This window comes from Hemiscyllium ocellatum, unplaced genomic scaffold, assembly GCF_020745735.1.
Source record: "Hemiscyllium ocellatum isolate sHemOce1 unplaced genomic scaffold, sHemOce1.pat.X.cur. scaffold_276_pat_ctg1, whole genome shotgun sequence".
Classification (NCBI taxonomy): domain Eukaryota; kingdom Metazoa; phylum Chordata; class Chondrichthyes; order Orectolobiformes; family Hemiscylliidae; genus Hemiscyllium; species Hemiscyllium ocellatum.
In genome coordinates this window covers 507270-519397 of record NW_026868195.1, presented here as the reverse complement: position 1 = coordinate 519397, position 12128 = coordinate 507270, and the positions used below count along the sequence as shown (strand labels likewise).

The following is a 12128-nucleotide window of genomic DNA, read 5'->3' as shown; positions in this document are numbered from 1 at the left end:
CAATTAAGCCAAAGACAGCCTGAGTCTCCTTCCCAGAAACAGACCCAGTCAGCCGCCGCTATTCCTGGTTCAGTTTTATCTTGTTTTAATTTATCAGGTCACTGTTGGTTTATCTATCTTTAGCGTGAACAGAGATGAAAAATAGTGATATTGTTTGAAATCATTGTTGTTGTCCAGGAGGATGTGGTGTTGTTGGGAGACGTTTGGCTGTGTATTAGTGACTGGGACTGATGGTAAAGTGTACCCCATGAACACCTCCGTCCCTTACCTTGCTGTAAATATTTCAGATACGAAAATAATGAACATCTGTGTCCTTTTTTTGGAACAAAAACCTGCTTTGAAAGGTGGTGAAGATTGGACTGAAGCAGTGACAGTTATTATCTTTTTTTACTTGGTCAATTCGTGCACATCACTGCTATTAATCATGTCCGTGCTAACATCACGGCTCTTATTCAGCTGTTTACGCGTTGGGCCAGTGGCGCAATGGATAACGCGCCTGACTACGGATCAGGAGACTGTAGGTTCGAGTCCTACCTGGCTCGAGGGAAATGCAGGCATTTATTACGCATTTGAAAACTGATTTCCCTTCAGCTGAAATAAGATGTGAGTTTTTAATCTGCAGGAATAAGAATGCCTTCATTAATTGTCCATGACAACCTCAGGGTCAATATTCCAGAGTCATCACAGGAGGAAGACGAATAGTCGGGCACCTTTCCATTTCACAAAGCCACCGATCGCATCATTGTTGCTCGCGGGAACGCTCGGCTTTGAGCATTTTTTTGAAACTCCTTGGCCATGGATTCAGAGAAGAATGAAGAGTTCAATGTCCAACTAATCTTTATAGAGAAGTGAGTTCCAGAGTCTACCACCTGCAGACTGATAAAGTTTTCCGACAAATCTATTCAAAGCTTTCTGCATCTTGTCTGAACTCTACAAACGCTGGTGATCGATCAAGAGCAACTGTTTCCTTCAATCTGTAATTCCATGCTTCTCATTATTTCCTACACGTCAATCATGTCTCCTCACAATCAGCTCTGCTCTGAGAAAAATAACTCCCGTTTTGCCGAGGCCAGACCACTCAAAACATTCTTATGCAGGAAATTCAGAGTGTAACGTCGCTGTTTGTTTTGGTGAGTGTGTAGTATGATTTACTTAGAATACTTTAGCTAGGTTGACTTCCAGTTTTTAAAACAGAGAGAAAATTATTCACAAAAACTAAGGAATGAAACACAATAAACAGAATATAAAATACCCACAGATCTAGCTATCTAAAGTAGACTTACATATGCTTTTCAAAACAATAAACAACAGTCCTGATAATTAAACCCCATAAACACAGAATACAAATGAAACTGATTTACAGGTCGATATTAGAGGTGCAGAAGATGAGAGACATTCACATCACTGGCACACTGAAAACCTTCGTGTAATTATGTGTGGCTGATACTTTGGCAATGGTTAACAAATGTTTAGGCTGTCAAATAAATTTGAATTTCTTGTGTTCGCTGAAATTTCTTGCCTGTTTTGAGCAATTCGGTGAGTTGAGCATCCCACTTCTAACAGTCAGCACAAACTTTCAGAAAAAGTCACTCAATCCGGTAAAACGTCGTACTGCTCTCTTCGTCAACAATGTATAAAAATACCCCGTAACTTTCGTTTTCACATCCCGTGGGGCTATTTGTCCGTGTTCAACGACATAGTCCAGGAAGGTGACTTTGGCTTTGGCAGATCTACTTTCAGTTAGGTTTACAAATCAGTTTGACTTCCGTATTCGATCAAACAAGCCGAGAAATTCTGTAAATATTCAATCCATGAGAGACTGAATGTCCCAGGCACACACACACCAAACTGTTGTGTATCCAGCAATTACCTTGTCCGTTAACCTTTGAAATACGAGTGAATTTGTTTTGCACAAACGGCATTACTTTAAATTTCTGCAGTCAGTTGGCGTTACAAAATTGCCTTTGATCTTTCCGACAAAGTTTACTGTCAGTAACCTTTCAGGAAGTCCAACTTGGAAATGTAAGTTGCTCTTCCAATCTCTTCCACATAGTCCTCCAACTGCAGATGCGTATATGCACCAGTCTTTCTAACAACATTGACTTTGTGATAGTCCACACATAACTTTTGGGTCTTATCTGGCTTTGGCACCATGATAATGGGGTGAACTCCATTCATTGAAACTCACTTTGTTATGCCATCTTGGAGCATACGTGACATCTCCTTATAAACTTCACCAACTTTATAGGGTAATGCCTGCATGGATGTTACAAAATCAGAACAGCAACTCCTATATTTACATCATCTACAAATAGGTTATTAATTCCCAGTTTATTTCAGCATGCAAGAGTAATAACTCTTACGATTTTCTTTGGAGAGAGAACTGAATAACATTACCAATATTGGACAACTTTTGCATTTTCCAATTTTATAGCAGGACGTCCAATGCAGAATTCCCTGAAATTGGTTCTCCCAGTGTGTTGTAGTCAATAACACATTCTACCCTTGCGTTCGTTCTTTGCCAAAATACCATTAGCCCATATTTCCATCACACATTCTGTGATATTCATTCATGCCAGGAGTTCCTATCAAGTAGCTAACCTCACTCGATTTCCTCTTAATTTGATAAGGTCTTCGAAACCTTGCTTTATAGTTTCACCAGTTAATGAAATTTAAATAAATACATTGTTCCCAGTGGCAAAATTCTGATTTTTTTGTTTCTCATACACTTCATGCTTCACCATTTGCTGCGATAATTTTAAGTGCTGTCTCGACAACTCTCCAACATTATTTAGCCCAATTCTAAAATTTGACACCTCGTTCAAATGCGTGGTCTCTGTAATCTGACTTATTAATATTTCCTTATTAAATTGTAATGGCCCTCTGCCTTTATGCCAAAACTGGTATCAGATAGTCTTAGTTTGGTGGAAACTTTCGATATATCTCAGATCGCAAACAGCACTGACGCAACTCCCTCATGGAAATAATCTGGCTATTCCGAACCATAAAATCTCAACATAGTCTTTAATAATTAACGTCGCCTTTCCAGTGCATCCTGTGATTCTGGATGGTACACAGTAGATTTGATTCGTTTTAATCCGAAGCTATCTATATACTTCCTGGAAAGTTGGATGTGAAGTTTGACCCTTGACATAATTGTATCTCTGACGGTAGTCTTTATTTAGTTTTTGTAAAAATCGTAATTTTTCCTCAATCCTTCTAGCTGTCATCTTGCAGAATTGAACAGCATTTGGAAATCTCGTCAATACACCAATTTATGTTAAATAATACTTATTCCCATTTTTTATTGGATGTAGGGAACCTACACAATGCATCAAGACAATTCAGACAGATTCCTTGATCGCTGCAGCAGGTATAAAAGGTGCAGGCTTTATTATTTCCCATGCTTTTGAAATGTATGACACGTCAGGCAAAATTCAATTACATTCATCTGCAATCCAGGCCAGTAAAAATGTCTTTGTATTTTAGCCTCCGTTTTCCTCACGCCTAAGTGACATCCAATTTTAGGCACATGCAGCACTCGCAGCACCACTTTTCTGTACCCTACTAGAAAAAAAACATCCTGCCCATTTCTCACGGGCTTGAATATATGTTGGTCTCCATTCTCTCCTTAACATATCATTTGCTAAGTAATATCACACAGGGATGCATTCACTCTCCTTCCGAATATATGTCTTCTGATCCAAGTGTTTTAATTTTTCATCTTTTTGCTGAAACTCAGTAGCATAGCTGAGCTGAATATACTTGCATTTTTAACGTTTGTCCCCTGCTGTGTCCCACTTACTTGATAATAAAAACGTTGTAATCTTGATGCATTGTGTATGTTCCCTACATACAATAAAAGTTGGGAATAAGTATTAATTACATAAATGGATGTAATCATATTTCAGCCTCCTAATCCGTGCCTTTTGATTTCTGCTGCTTTCGATTGTGACTCTGTGATCGCATAAAGACACAATCTGGAAAATTCCTTTATCAACGTCCTGCATTGCTACTCTTGCCTGCAGCTCGACTGGCTTTACAACTGGAGTATGCAGCAGGCTAACCGGTGATTGAGCTATATCATTTGCAAGCACAAATTGTATTCTTGGAGCTGAGAGTTTGTCCAGAACTCCCACCACAAACTCCCCACTCTTTTCTGCCCACTCTAGCCTCACTGTGTATCACTGAGCAATGTTTCGTCCACCATGAATTCCTGTACACATAGTTCTTCAGGACTACATATTTCCCCATTCTCCTGCATCACAGACTGAGACGATCTGTGTCACTTAATATTGTTACCTGTCTATCTGCTACTCCTGGCCAAGGGAAATAAACTTTAACTTTGCAGGTATATTTTTCAAGCAGACTTGGCACTTCTTCCTTACCAACCTCTGATCGGTTTGTACACTCTGATGAAGCTTTCCAGCCGCTACTGTGCTTTCTATTTACCATGCCAACAAAACATCCAGGCTTGTTTTGTTTTCCTGCATTTGACTTTACAGTGCTTTCCATAGTTCTCCAATACTGATTTCATGTGGCCTACTTTATTGCAATGAAAACCTCAGATCTTGTTCCCTTCAAGGTTTTCCTATATATCCTGTGATAAGTTAACCTCATGATCTTCACAGGGATTTAACTTTCCCTTTCCACGTGAGGATTTCTCTTTACCCAATTTCTATCCCTCAGCTTAACATGATTCTGGAAGTCCATCCTTGTTTTATGGACCAGTTCATTACAATCAGCCATAATATAGGTTCTATGCAGAATGAGTTTGAATCCATTTGCGAAGAAATTAGAAGTTCTAAGAAGAAAATGTCACTGATTGTCTCCAAATTATAAGATGACATTGGGGAGGGCAGTAAACAAAGACATAAATAACAAATGAAAAAATGGTATGACAATTATCATGCGGGAATTTAATCAACATGTCGATTGGTCGAAGCCGCTCAGTCATGGTAGCCTTGACGGGGATAGTTTTGAGTTATCTGCAATGGATTCCTTAAATAATGTCTAATGGAACAGGGTCGCCTCCGTGCCAATTCTTCTGCTGCCTTCGCCTCCGTGCCTACTTCTTCAACTAAGATTCTCGCCCACTCTCTGACGACCCCTTCTCCTGCCTCCAACATACCCCATCCACCTGTACACCCCGTGCTGGCCTCTTACTCGCCCTCAATCTCTTCATAGCCAACGGCCATCGCGACATTAACTGCCTCAACCTGTTCACCCCTCTCACCCACTCCAACTCTCACCCTCGGAACATGCAGCCCTCCACTCCCTCCGCTCCAACACCAACCTCACATCAAAACAGCAGACAAGCGAAACACGATAGTAGTTTGGCGCACTGACTTTTACACTGCTGAGGCTGAACGCCAGCTCGCAGACACCTCCTCCTACTGTCCCCTTGACCATGACACCACCGCCCACCACCAAACATCATCTCCCAGACCATCTATAACCTCATCACCTCAGGGGATCTCCCATCCACCGCCTCCAACCTCATAGTCCCACAACCCCGCACCGCCCGTTTTTACCTCCTGCCCCAAATCCCTAAACCTGATTGCCCCGGCCGACCCATTGTCTCAGCCTGCTCCTGCCCCACCGAACTCAACTCTGCATACCTCGATACGGTCCTGTCCCCTTAGTCCAAAAACTCTCCACCTACGTTTGGGACACCACCCACGCCCTCCACCTCCGCCATGATTTTTACTTTCCCGGTCCCCAACGACTTATCTTCACCATGGACATACAGTCCCTGTACGCCTCCATCCCCCATCACGAAGGACTCAAAGCCCTCCACTTCTTCCTTTCCCGCCGAACCAACCAGTACCCTTCCACTGACACCCTCCTTGGACTGACTGAACTGGTCCTGAACAACTTCCCTTTCCAATCTTCCGACTTCCTCCAAACCAAAGGAGTACAATGGGCACCCGCATGGGCCCCAGCTATGCCTGCCTTTTCGTAGGATATGTGGAACAGTCCATTTTCCGCAGCTAGAATGGCACCACTCCCCACTTTTCCTCCGCTACATCGATGGCTGTATCGGCGCTGCCTCGTGATCCATTAGGAGGTTGAACAGTTCATCCACTTTACCAACACCTTCCACCCCGACCTCAAATTCACCTGGACCACCTCAGACTCCTCCCTCCCCTTCCTAGACGTTTCCATTTCTATCTCGGGCAACCGAAAAAAACACGGACATTAACTATAAACCGACTGACTCCCACAGCTACCTAGACTACCCCTCCTCCCACCCTGCCCCCTGTAAAAACGCCATCCCATATTCCCAATTCCTCCGTCTCCGCCGCATCTGCTCCCAGGAGGACCAGTTCCAATACCGTACAAGCCAGATGCCTCCTTCTTCAAAGACCACAATTTCCCCCAAGACGTGAACGACGCTGCCCACCGACGCATCTCCTCCACTTCCCGCCCCTCGGCCCTTGAGCCCCGCCACTCCAATCGCCACAAGGACAGAACCCACTGGTTCTCACCTACAACACCACCAACCTCCATATACAGCGTATCATCCGCCGTCATTTCCACCTCCTCCAAACGGACCCACCACCAGGGATATATTTCCTTCCCTCCCCTATCAGTGTTCCGAAAAGACCACTCCCTCTGTGACTCCCTCGTCACGTCCACACCCCCACCAACTTAACCTCCACTCCGGCACCTTCCCCTGCGACCACAAGAAATTCAAAACTTGCGCCCACACCTCCCCCTTACTTCCCTCCAAGGCCCCAAGGGATCCTTCCACATCCGCCACAAATTCACCTGCACCTCCACAAACATCATTTGTTGCATCCTCTGCACCCGATGTGGCCTCCTCTATATTGGGGAGTCAGGCCGCGCGGACCAACCAACCCAATCACCCATTGCTCAACCCTTTGACTCCCCCTCCCACTCCACGAAGCACATGCAGTTCCTTGGACTCCTCCATCGCCAGACCATAACAACACGATGGTTGGAGGAAGAGCGCCTCATCTTCCTCCTAGGAACCCTACAAATCTGAGGAATGAACTCAGATTTCTCCAGTTTCCTTATTTCCCCTTCCCCCACCTTGTCTCAGCCAAATTCTTCGAACTCAGCACCGCCTTCCTAACCTACAATCTTCTTCCTGACCTCTCCACCCCCACCCCACTCCGGCCTTTCACCCTCTCCTTGACCTCCTTCCACCTATCGCATCTCCAACACCCCTCCCCCAAGTCCCTCCTCCCTACCTTTTATCTTAGCCTGCTGGACACAGTTGGCTCATTCGTGAAGAAGGGCTTATGCCCGAAACGTCGATTCTCCTGTTCCTTGGATGCTGCCTGACCTGCTGCGCTTTTCCAGCAACACATTTTCAGCTCTGATCTCCAGCATCTGCAGTACTCATTTTCTCCAACAAGGGGAGTGGTTCAATTAGATTTAGTGCTGGGTAATGAACACGGCAAGATGTTAGATTTGGCGATAGGTGAGCACTTTGGTGATAGTTACCAAACTTCAGTTATGTTTACTTTAGATTGTCAAAGGGATAAGTATACACCTGAGTGCAAGCGCTATTGCTGGGGGAAAGAAAACTAATGAGATTAGATAAGATTACACATTCAGAGGTTGGGCAAGGAAACGGCACGGAATGGGCAGAATAGAAATGTGGAGCTTATTCAAGGAGCGGGTTCTGTGTCAGAGAGGGAGGAAATTGTCAAGCGCAGGAGTCATGATTACTGAGGAAGTTGAATCTCTTGCTGAGATGAAAGAGGCTTGTGTTCCCATGAGATGTGAATGCTCAGTTAAGGAGATTAAGAGTTACAAGTTAAACAGGAAAGACCTGAAGAGAGACTGAGGATGAGCCGGGAGGGTAGTGAGAATTTGTTGACAGATAGGATAAGGGAAAATCCTAAAGCTTTCCATCGGTATGTGAGGGCTAAAGGAATGAATAGAATAAAATATGGCCAATGAAGGACAGTCAAGCTCGATTTGTGAATGGGTGATGACACTCACAACCATTATCGAGCTCTTTGAATAGGTCATTAAACTGGATGTCGGTTTTCTCACTGAATTGGAAAGTTCATTTCCAGACGGTTCATCATTCTACTAGGTAACAATTTCAGTGGGTCTCCAGGCGAAGCACTGTTCACGATTCCTGCTTTCTATTGATATGTTTGGGTTTCTTTTGGTGGATGATGTCATTTCGAGTTTATTTTAATCAGGGGGTAGTCGGTGGCGTCGAAATCGAAGTGTTTGTTGATAGAGTTCTGGTTGGAATGCCGTGTTTCGATTAATTCTCCTGCATGTAAGTGTTTGGCTTGTCCTCGGATGGATGTGTTGTCTCAGGCGAATGTAGTGTTTATCTAATGCAATATTTGTTACAGGTCTTGCATGTAATTTTGTAAATGACATCATTTTTTCATATTGACAAATAGGCAGAAAACGAGCCACCAGGATACATGAACACCAACTAGCCACAATACAACGTGACCCTCTCTCACTGGTATCCTTACATACAGATCAGGAAAGGCACCACCTTGAATTATACAACGCATCCATCCGAGCACAACTGAAACAGAAACACACACGATAATTCTGAGAAGCATGGCATTCCAACGGGACATCCATCAACGTCACATCGAGATAGACTTCATCAACAACTCCCTGAGAAACAGAAGAGGAAATGATATCACTATCGGAAATGACATTGCCCACCCAACGAACCCCAAGCATATAAGTAGAAAGCAGAAATCATGAACGGTCCGTCACCCGAAGGCACACTGGAGATATTAGCCAGGAGGGTAACGAAACGTCTGGAAATGAGCTTTCCAGCTCAGTGAGCAAATCTTCATCTGGGAAGCTAAAACTGAGCTACAACTCTTGTCAAAACTTGCTAGGTGACTAAACAGATGTATGAGGATAAAGCCGTTCACGTAATGCACGTTTGGATTTCAGTGAGCCGTTTGATAAATTTCGCCATGGCAGGTGACTCACAAAATACTGAAGCATGTGCTTGAGGGTGATGTCGTGCTTGGGATCAGAAATTAGCCGCTGAACGAAGACAGAGGTGTTACTTGATGGGAAAACGTCATCCTGGAATTCTGTTGCTTGTGGTGTACTGCAACGATCTGTTATGGGTTCACTGCTTTTTGTCATTTGTTTTAAAGGAGCTGGATGGGGGCGGAGAAGGATGGGTTAGTAAATTTGCGGACGACACTAAGTTCGGGAAAGTTGTACACAGTGCTGAAGGATATTGAAGGTAACATAGGGACACAGGTATGCAGCAGAGCTGGGCTGAGAGTTGACAAATGGAATTTAATGCAGAAAAGTGTGAGAAAGAACATGGCATTAAACATATCACAGAATATAAAGATTTATAGCAGAAGTTTCTAGTAAAATATAAAATGAAAAAGAGGCAAAAGTAAACGTTGACACTCTCGTGGATAAGAAGGGGCATTTACTTATGGGATATGCGGAAATAGCAGTGACATTGATCAGGCATTTGCTTCGGTCGTCACAGTGGAGGATATTAATAAAATGCCAGTAATTGACAAAGAGATGATGTTTGGTGACGACATGGGAACAGTCATTATAACAAAAGAACTAGTGTTGAAGCTAATATTGCAACGGATGGTTACGTCTCCAGGACCTGATGGAATGCATCGCAGGGTACTAAACGCAATGGTATGCAAAAAAGAACTGCGCTTGTGGTATTTTTCCAAAATTCGGTGGTCTCTGGGGCAATCCCAGCAGAATGGAAAACACAAATATGACGTCACTTTAAAAAGTGAGGCAGACAAAATATGAGGACTTAGATCAGATTACTTACAGTATCGAAGCAGGCCCTTTGGCCCAACTATTCCACACCGATAGCCAAAGTGCAACCAAGCCAGACCCATTCTCCAACATGATAACCAGTTTGTTTAACCTCTGCAGTGGAGAAATTTCTTGAGTATATTATCGAGGAAGAAATAGCGGGGCTTCTCGGTAGAAATTTGACAGATGCAGCCTGGGCTAATGAAGAGCAGGTCATTCCTGCAAAATCTTTTCGAATTCTATGATGGCATTACGAACATGGTGTACAACGGGACCCAGTGAATTGATGTACTTATATTCTCAAAATGGCCGCGACAAGGTGCTGTTCAGGGGCTGACAGCAAACGGATGCAGGCTGTTCAGGGTAAAGTATGAGCATGGATTGAGGATTGTTTCCCAACAGGAAGAGCAGAGCATGGATAAATGAGTACTATGTTATTAACCATTAACGATGTTCCTCAGGGATTGGTACTGGTACCGAAATTACTTACAATTTATATGGATGATATGGATTTTGCAGCCATGCACATCATGTCAAGGTCTGCAGTTGACACAAAGGTGAGTAGCAGAGCAAAGTGTGCGGAGGACTGTGAAAATCTGCAGAGGAACATTGAAATATTGAGTTAATGGGAAATATTCTGGCAGATGGAATTCCGGATTTGAAGGTGTTCGCTGATGACAGGAGACTAAGTGGAATAAGCTTATATCGAAAATTCAGAAGAATGAGGCCGGATCTCTTGGAAACATATAAGATTATGAAGGTCATGTGTGAGATAGAAGTCGAGAGCATGTTTATTAGCAGATGAAACTAGGGCAAGAGGGCACAGCCTCTAGATTAGAACGAGATATAGGACTGAATTGAGAAGAAATTTCTTCAACCAGAGGGTTGTTCCTCGATGGAATGCTTGCCCAACGATGTAGTTGATGCTACATCAATCAATGTGTTTTAAGCTCGGGCTGCTTTTTTAACAATAAAGGAAGTAAAGAGAACCTTCAGAGTTTGATTAAGTGGATGTGTGTACATGGAAAGATCAGGTATGAGCTGAATGAATGGCGAAGCAGTCTCTAAGGCCTGTGAGGCAAAGCCTTGCTCCTCGTTCTCACGTACTATGAATGAATGTGTCACATATTACGCGATTTTAGGGAAAGCTTCCATGGAGCAGTTGGGGGAGGTGTTGTCTGAGAAGGCGCAGTGCACCACGATGCCCGGGATGGAATGGTTCCTGGGGAAGGCGGACAAGAGCGGGGGGGAGGGGGATGTATGTTTGGTAATAGCATTTTGCTGGAGGTGGTGGAATTAGGAAATTATTTTGTTGATCACGTGGAGTACCAGAGTGCTTAAAGCTCCAGACCAATTTCTGAAAAATAATGGGATGAGAATGGATCGTTGCTTCGTGATGGACATTTGCAAGCTGGGTCCAAAGTCCTTCTTTGGTGCAGTGAAAGTCACAATGTCTTTGAGAATCTAACTTTACCAGCCATATACCATTGTGGCCACAAGAGCAGGTCATAGTCAGAGATTTTCTTGACTCCTAAAGCGTGGATAACACATAGCCTGCGATTACACGCCACCGATGATTTGTCTCTGGCAGTCTCCACTAACAGTTATTCACACTCAGAGCGAGAGCGTTATTCACCTCATTGTCCAAATGTTCTTCTCTTTATTTTCTTCTTTCCCTACCAACTGTTTACTACGTTACAATACAGAATGAGACATGATGGGATAGTTCCTTTTCGCCTGGATGATTGCAGTGTGAAAGAAACAATGTACAGAAGAAGCACAACAGTTTAGTCAGCATCTGAGTAGCAAGAGATATTTAAATTCCCAACCTACTTGAGGATTCCTTACTGCAGTTGTAACAATATTGAAAAGCTCAAAACCGTCCAGAACAGAGCAGCTGAATTGAGGAGCAACACATAACTAATAAAACATCGACAAACATCCATTCCCATCATAACCAAACGCTCAGACATGCAGTCTGCACCATTCACTAGATGCACTGCAGATATTTACCAAGGCTCCATCAAAAGTACATTACAAACTCACAACTGCATCCATCTAAAGGAAAAGGGCATTCAACAGATAGGAAAGGCCACTTACCATCCTGATCTCGAAATATATTGCCATTACTCCAGAATCACTGGGTCAAAATTGTGGATTTCTCTTATGTATAATTCGGATCTGCCGACAGCACACAGAAACGATGTTTCAAGATGGAAGCTCATCATCACCTTATCCAGTCAAATCAGGAACGAACAATAAATGCTGACCTGTTCTGGAATACCCACATCCGATGAAGAATTAAAATCATACGCTTTGGTGTTCTGAGGATTCTCTCTTACTGA

General features: G+C 43.5%; 1 non-coding gene across 1 annotated transcript; it reads left to right on the top strand.

Annotated features, from left to right (window-relative positions):
• The first annotated feature begins 469 nt into the window (after positions 1–469).
• On the top strand, positions 470–542 carry trnar-acg (transfer RNA arginine (anticodon ACG)). The gene has a single exon. It is a non-coding gene; the product is annotated as a tRNA-Arg (tRNA).
• Positions 543–12128: the final 11586 nt, after the last annotated feature.